This window comes from Myotis lucifugus, unplaced genomic scaffold (assembly GCF_000147115.1).
Source record: "Myotis lucifugus unplaced genomic scaffold, Myoluc2.0 scaffold_2, whole genome shotgun sequence".
Classification (NCBI taxonomy): domain Eukaryota; kingdom Metazoa; phylum Chordata; class Mammalia; order Chiroptera; family Vespertilionidae; genus Myotis; species Myotis lucifugus.
The window spans coordinates 28,413,540-28,422,409 of NW_005871050.1; positions in this window are offsets into that span (position 1 = coordinate 28,413,540).

Genomic DNA, 8,870 nt, shown 5'->3' on the forward strand with positions numbered 1-8,870 from the left:
CATTAACGGAGCCCTTTGCGATCTTACCTCAGGAGGAGCTAGTCTCATAAGCTGGCACTGGACCAAGGACTGCTAGGCACAGCAGCCCTCCAACACTGAGAACACATGCCCTAGGACCCAGGATGTGCCAGAAGAGCCAGGTGAGATCTAAGGAGCAGTAAGAATACCCAGGATATGAACTCCCATAGAGTGCCAATCCCAATGCCATATGGGTGTGCGCGCACGCACACACACACACACACACACAGATCCAGAAACACAGGCGGGGCCACATGTTGGCACAAAAACACCACCCACACTCTTGCTATAAGACCCACATGTGATTTGCCAACAAATTGCAAATTAACCTCCTAGTGAACAGATTAATGGTATTCATGGTAATTTACACTCCAAGTTTCATAGCAACAGACTTTGAGCATTCTGGTTGCATAAGAATTCAAGGATTTTCAAGTTCCTGGAGACATTGTAGTAATTAACCTGATAAGCCTATGCAAATAAGCCCCAATATGACACTGTCATTTCTGAATCCAATATCCAGGGTATTTGCCCAGAAGGTTGCCCGCCACTGCTCCAGCTCCTTGGCTTGAGATGCTAAGCTGACAGATGCCAGTCTGCATTTGTCTATGCAAATGAGGCCCCAGAGCAGAACTCCCCATCAGATCCGGAAAGGGACTTGACAGTTACAAATTGTCCACTTACATGTTGACCAGAATGGAGTTAAGGCTTCCAAGACAAATGGGGAGAGGGCCCCAACCAATTTGCCCAGGACTGACAAAGCTATCTTTTTAAGAGCCTTGGTTTCAGGACAAAAATTCCTGACTTGCACAAGAGTTTGAGCTTTCCACCTGAAGGTCAGGAAGAAGCCTCCTTGTAGCATGTTGCCAAGTACCACTAGAGTTTTTTGTCTTTCCAGAAAGATCAGCTTCCTAAAATAAAATCGAGAGCTGGGATTCCCTGTTTCTTCCCTGGGTGGGTGAAGTTTAATTGGCTCTATTTCCAATTTGCAACAACAACAACAACAACAACAAAAATTACAGAATGTACTCAATTCCCTCATCAAATCAATTGGCCTATGGGCACAGCTTGTGTGCTTTTTCCATGGGTGGACAGGTTTCTGGGCAATAATGTTTATCCTTGGGGGTGGCCACTCCTCTCCACCTCACCCCTACTTGGAGCTCCATCATTGACCTCCTTATTGTTTGATCTCTTGAACTGCCAGGGCTCACTGAATCCCCTGGTTAATCTGCCTTGTGCTTCCTGCTTTGCAGGGGACAATAATGAAGTGCCAGGGAGGAGAGTATCATTGCCCACTGGCCCCACCCACTGCTGCTCCCAGCTTGGCTCTCCCTAATGCCTCAGCTGGTTGCTCTTGGTATTGCAAACCCAACCTGCTATTAATGGGCTACCATCAGGAACTCAGAATTCTCCAGAATGCAAGGCCAGATAGGGTGTTGATAGAAGCAGCCTTACCTCTTGAAGAGCTAACACTTGGAAGTGATAAAAACTTGAAACTTATACCAGGGCCATTTGGTAATAACTATCTTTGTCTTCCTGAGCAACCTTTAGCTAAGTCGGGATTTGAGAAGCATTGGAAGGCCTCCTGTGCAGCTGCTGGCTTTCTCTCTGAATGTGTGAATTGAGCCATTCCAAGATGGTGCCTATGGTCACTCTCTCTCTTGTCTACCTTCCCCTTCTCACCGCACCAATTACCCTACTCACCCAGCTGCCAACTCCTCTTTGATTGCCAACAACATTTAGTGTCCACCATACTGGTCCCCACAACTGTGAGCCCAGAACCCTAGGGATTGCAGCATTATTGCAAGAGGGATGCACATGCATACATTTTGAAGCATTGCCTGTGGATAATACACAATAATGGGTTATTGTGGGTTATCCACACCATATCATCACCATCATTATCAATAATGCAAGATGATAATGAGAATGATAAGGAGGAGGAAGAGGAGGAGTAGAACAGCTTATCTGTGAGGTGCATTTACTACATACAGGGCAGCTTACATGAGCTTGACATTCAATATCTCATTGACTGTAACATCCCTGTGAGCTTGGTACTATTAATAGCCACATTTTGCAGACGAAGACACTGAGGCAGAGGCTTAGCAACTTCCTCAAGATCACATAGGTAATATGTGTCAATGTCAGAAATCAAACCCTAACTGACAGATGCCAGAGAGTAGGCATGTAAGCACTATTCTAAAACATCTATGTATGTTCTTTATTTACCAAATGTTAGGCAGATGTCATAATTATTAACAAAATTCATGTGTAAAACATCATACATTCACAATAGTTTGTGGTCATCATGTGTTTCTCAAGCAACAGATACTAAGAGTAAAATTGTTGTCAACAAGTGTCCAGAATATGGGTCCTTGGCTTTATCCAGATTGGAAACTCTGGGCATAGAGTACTCCCCCTTCACGTCCTCTCACTAATGAAGTCACTCATTTTCTTATCTCCTCATCTTCTGTTTTAGCACAGAAGACCTGTATGTCTCTTTAGATAGGACTCGGGTAGGGAACCATGTATAAAGCTATTTGCATATTCAATCATTCCTTAAACAAATATTTGTTGAGCTAACACACTGGGGATACTGCAGTGAACAAAAGAGATAAAATTTTCTGTCCGCAGGGAGTTTGCATTCTAGTGATAAACAAATAAACTGGTAAAATTATATGCTATTTTAGAGAATGGTAAGTGCTTTAGAGAAAAATGAATCAAGGAATTGGGGATGATGGTTGCAATTTTAAATAGGGTGGTCAGGGAAGGCATCTGTGAAAAGGTGTCACTGAGCAAAGACCTGAAGGAAGGGAGAGACTGAGCCCCATAGCTATCTGGGAAGAGCCTCTCAGGCACAAGGAATAGCATGTGCAAAGGCCCAGGGAGGTCAGTGTTGGAACAGTTTGAGAATGTTTATGAATAGTTGTGTGTATAGAGGTGGATTCAGGAATGGGCTCTGTCATTAGATCTCCAACTGGCCTATGAGGGCCACCTTAACCTCGCTGGTTTGCAGGACTAGTTCTAGGCAAAATTTTAAGGCAAACATATATGTCTGCCACTTTTCAACCCCCTCACCCTTCCTTTTGCCTCCTTAGGAACCCATTTGCCCCATTCCCTAATTTAGGGCCTCTCCAGTGCTCTCTGCCAGCACAGCCAATTCCTCAGCCTAAAGAATAAAGAGCACAATTTGGAAATCCCACGCATCTGGGCTTGCCTCCTGGTTCTGCCTTTCTTTGGGTAAGTCACCTACGTCTTTGAGCCTCAATTTCCTTAATTTTAAAATGGAGATAATCAGGTATTGGGGCAATTAAATGAGATAATGCATGTAAATATAGTAAAAATGCTCAAGAAATGGTAGCTGATATTATTCATTCATACCCATTGTAAACTATAGAGAACAATCAGTGTGCCTTGGGTCCCCTGAAAGGCAAAGATTTCTTGAAAGGGAAGTTCTTGAATATATCAATTGTGGGTTGTCAGTAGATAGAAAATGGGTACCTCTTCCAGGTGTGTTTGCATTAGCTATAAAGTGATGGGCTCTGAACAGTAGCATTGCCAGCTTCATTAAGTGGGTGGGAAATTTAACTGAAGCCTTGGATCTTCTGATCCAGTATGAGGAGGTGTTTTCATGGTCTCCTTCTCTCTTTACTCTGCTCCCATGGGAATGTTGGTGAAGTCAAAATCACCTTTCCAAACCCAGAGAGGGCAACTTCTAGGTTGAGGGGCCTAATGGCATATATCTTTTTCACTTTCACACAGCTCTAATTATCACCCTGCTGCTCATGTCACCCTCTCTTTCTGCACTCTGAGCAGACAACCTTGGCCAGCCTTTGAAAGTGGCCACTGAGAAGGTATTTGTTGACAACCTCCAAGAAACCTTGCTGAGAGCTTCAGCCATGTACTAACCAGAGCTTGGGCATGTCAGCACCTTACCATACAGAATAGTTGCATCCCTGACAAGTTTCTTGAAAATCAAATTTTCACATATCAAAGCCTATTTTCCATTTAACTTTTAACATAAAACTGGAGATATGTTTCTCCGAGGAGAAAAAATGGGGCCCTGAGATGTAATAAAAATCATGTTTATGAATGCAATGCAGTAATGCACTTGAAAATCACAAATATGAATGAAAAAATGAGAATTTTCTTATAAAATATTAACAATGCCCCCAAATGAGCCTCAAGATCTGAATACAAAATAGCTAGTGTTATTTTGATGTTTGGCACAATAGCTTAAAGGCCTAAAAGAAAAAGAACTCCTTAACAGAACAGAACACACTGGACTGAAAAGTTCCCAAGCTTCTATAAAATTGCCTTTCTAATGTTCTACAGCAGGAGGTCATGCAACATTCTTTATAGGCTCGAATCCTGAGCTCTAATCCTCTGGAGAAGCTTCTGGATTTAAGAAACAAACAGGTTGATCTGAGCCAGAGAACAGATGAAGAAGCACAGCTTAAAAATGCCCCAGGAAATAAGTTAATTGGGGGTGGGGGGATGGGAAGACATTCAGGTAAGACATGAAACTTCTGAATAGTGAGGCTTTGGGTAACATATAATGCATCAGCCCCAAGTTTCTAAATGTTGCTTTGACTAATGCTTTTCTATGGAGTTTCTGGACAATGAGAAATTCCTATGAAGGGCTTTACTGTCTTAGTATAGTCGTCCCTCAGTATCTCCTGGGAGACTGGGTCTAGGACCCCTTGCAGATACCAAAATCAGAAGATGCTCAAGTCTGTAGCCTATATGCAAATACTAAAAAATTGTGTAGTAATCACAAATAGGCTTCAGCAGTTGGGCCTACACATCACTTCATTCACATAGATTCAGCATAGTGCTTGGCACATAGCAAATTCAAGCTTGGCTTTTTGAACCTTTTGGGGATTTTAAAAATATTTTCAATCCACAGTTGGTTGAATCCACAGATGCAAAACCCGCAGATTTGGAGGGTTGACTGTATTTCCCCAAAGTATGTTGCAGGGAACACTAATCCTAGAAGAGGCTCCATAAAGGGGTTCCATGGACAAAAAAGTTTTAGAAATGCCAGGTACTCTAAATCAGTGCTTCTCAAAATTTAATGTGAATACAAATTAACTGAGGAAGTTGTTACAAATGCCAATTCTGACTCAGAAAGTCTGGAGTGGAGGCTTGAGATTTTGCATTTCCAGCAAGCTCTCAGGTGATGCCTAGGCCTAGGCTGCCAATCCTCAGACCACACTTTGGGTGGCAAGGCTCTAAATGAGCTCTTGAAGATTCATGATTCTCATTAGTATGGTAAGGGCTCTATGAAACCCTCTAGTAAAGTTTAGCTTACCTAACTCAGCATTTGTCAAATTCAATTGTATCCAGAAACCGTTTTCTCCCTTATGGTACCTATTAAACTCTCACATTCAGGGTACTGTGGAAACCAATTTGGGAAGTGATGCTCAAGTTGATACTACCCTACCTGGAGTAACTCTGCATCATCTGAGAAGTACACATTTTGGGTCATGGCCACAGACCTCATCTAGGGCTAGTTAATAGCCCTGTAGAGACAAAGGTATGCCAGGGCTGTGACCTGCCATTGGTTTTCAAAGACTCCAAGCTCAATAACAGCAAAATAACATAAAACTCTATTTACCAACCTGACTTACTCACCACTTTCCAAAGTGCTGTACAACCTTAATGTGACTTGAGCTAAAATGAAAGCAGGGAAAAATGAAGAGGTCTGGAGCAGAGAGGAGCAGGCATTTTTGAAAGAGGAATGAAATGAGATGATGAGCTAATGACACTGAAAGTAGACAGGAGGTAAAGGACTCAGGTTAGTTGGGGAAAGGAGAAAGGAGGCATCAGTAAGAGATGGTAATGGGCATGGAAGTGCAATGAAGAGAGAAAAATACTCTATAAAATCTGATCCCAAAGAATGAGCAGGAAGAAAACACAAAGAAAATATTCATCTTGTTTATTTGGCCCCTGTCTGTATAGATCTCAGCTATCTATTTTCCCAAATTTTTGCTGTACAAGTTGTTTGGCTGGGAGGCCCTCTCTTAGCAGATTTCTCATTCTCATGGCATTGGCTACCAAATGGAAAGGGTCTGGGTTGTCAGTTCTTGTAGGAGGGCATCTGCTCACACCTATGGTGGCCTGTCACTCCAGCCCTTATCCCAGTGAGCAGATGGGTCCAGGAGAGCTCTCCAATTATCAGAATCCAGTAACAGGCAGTGCCCCCCAAACTGGAAAAAAGTGAGAGATGGGAACCTCTGATGTGGGAGGCAGTGCAGCACAGGTGTTCAGGTTCTGGAGTCAGGCAGAGGCTACACCCCAGCACTGCTACTCACTAGCTGTGAGGCCATGGGGTAAATTAGCCTGTATAAACCTGTTTTCCCCTCTCTAAAATAGGGTTAAGAATAGGATCTATTTTATAGCACATGGTGAGGAATGATTAGGGAGATCTTGGTAAGGTGGCTAGGATAGTGCCTGAAACATAATAGGATTTCAATAACTATTAACTGTATTAGTATTACAGTCATCCTCCCTTATCTGAGGGGAATATATTACAAAACCTCTAGTGGATTCCTGAACTTGCAGATAGTACTGAACTCTATATATACAATGTCTTTCCTGCATATCTTTTCATTTAAAGGAAGCACTTTTGTGACTATGGCATAACTGAGTTGCCAGCATCACTACTCCTGCTTTTTGGGTGGTTATTAAGCAAAATAAGGGTTATTTGAACATAAATACTGTGATACCAGGACAACTGATCTGATAACCGGGATGGCTACTAAGTGACTAATGGGCAGGTAGCATATACTGGACAAAGAGATGATTCATATCTCAAGTGGGACGGATCAGGATGGCACAAGATTTTATCATGCTACTCAGAACAGCACACAATTTAAAACTTATGAATTATTTATATCTGGAATTTTCCATTTAATATTTTCAAACTTCGGTTGACCGCAGGTAACTGAAACCATGGAAAATGAAACTGTGGATGAGGGGATATTTCTGTAGTCTTTTATATAATTATTATAAACATTTTAGTGCAGTTGCTTGGCACAAAGAAAGTGCTTGACAAATGATCACTGGTATGACAGGATGACAATGACCATGACCATAACCATGACAACAGTGATGATATTGTTATTGATGATGGAGCATGCTTTCTCTAGGCTATGCCTTGGCAGTTGGCATCAGAGGGTGGTGAGCTTGGAAAGGCTCTGGGGTCAGATAGTCCTGGGTTTGAATCCTGACACTGCTACCAAATAATTGGTAAGCAGTTTTCCTAGTTGTAAAATGTAGACAATAATTCTACTTCTCTCACCGTTGTGAGGATGGAATGAGATGATGCATGTGAAGAAGAAAGCCTAGTGCCTGGCGCATTGTAAGCACCGACAGCTGTTAGCCAATTAGCTAGTGATCCACTGTTTGAGAACTTGACAGAGCTCTGGGAAGCAAAGTTTCAGGAGTCAAGGTGCCCCCAGAGTCCTTTCTGAAAACCAAGTCCATAAAAGGCTTGCACACATACCATGTGTCTTTTCACACATTACTATTTCATACACACAAAAGGGAAATAAAGTGTTCAGGACCATATACAGAAACCCACCTGTTTGTGGAGAATTTCCAGTGCACAGAACTTTCTGACTTAGAGCTTAAAGTGGTTTTTTTAATTAGTGTCTTTTAGTTCAAGAAGAGGAGTTCAAAAAGAGATATTACTAAAGTCCACTAGACCCGTGGTCGGCAAACCGTGGCTCGTGAGCCACATGCGGCTCTTTGGCCCCTTGAGTGTGGCTCTTCCACAAAATACCACGTGCGGGCGCGCACGTACAGTGCGATTGAAACTTTGTGGCCCATGCGCAGAAGTCGTTATTTTGTGGAAGAGCCGGTATTTTGTGGAAGAACCACACTCAAGGGGCCAAGAGCCGCATGTGGCTCGAGAGCCGCGGTTTGCCAAGCCGCAGTTTGCCGACCACTGCATAAGTACAAGGCATACAGGTTTGGGTCATTATCAACTCCAAAGTACCTCACCCTGTAGTTGGCATATGATGGTGCCCAATAAATAGTCACTGAATAAAACATTACATTATCAACTCAAAGTAGTTTGGTAGCAGCAGTATCTATATATATATTTTAGGTCATGAATCAAAGACGCTTTTCTCTGCATTTAGGAAAGTCCTATCAGTCTGCAAATGGGCCAAATTTGAATATCAGCCATAAGGGCTAGACACCCACAAGTACACAAAGACTTCTCAAGTGGATACACAGACAGTCATTCTCCAAATGCTTTGCCAACTTTGGTCCTCCCCTGCAAGATGTGGGCCCTGCGTCTTTGGATAGAAATAGCAGAGTGTGCGTCTGTGATGGTTCTCAGAGCCAGTGGAGATATAACGATAAGGCTATCCAGGGTCCTTGTCAAAACTATGTGGATCTGGGGTGAAATTTCAATCATCTCACCAGCTGGCAGCAGAATCCCTCTTAAGGAGAGAACTGGGACTGCCTTTAGGAAAAGAATTTGATAAGATGCTTGCCTTGACAGCATGGGTAAGCAGGACCAAGACAACAAGAGCTTAACACTGGGTGTTGAAAATGAACAGAACTTTTGGGCTGTGGGGGAGCTAAGGGGAGAGGAGTAGATGGAAGAGACAGAGGGGAACTGGGGAAATGACCAAGGGCTCCTTAAGTCCAGGACTCATAACTTTACATGTTATGTTGTTTGTGCCTATTAGAATCACCTAAGGGAGCTTTTAAAAACCCAAGATGCCCTTGGGGCCTCCCCTCAGATAATGTAATTATTCTGGGGTGGGGCCTGGCATCAATCCTTCTAAAAGCTCCCCAAGTGATTCTCAAGGAGCAGCTAAGGTTTAGAACCACTG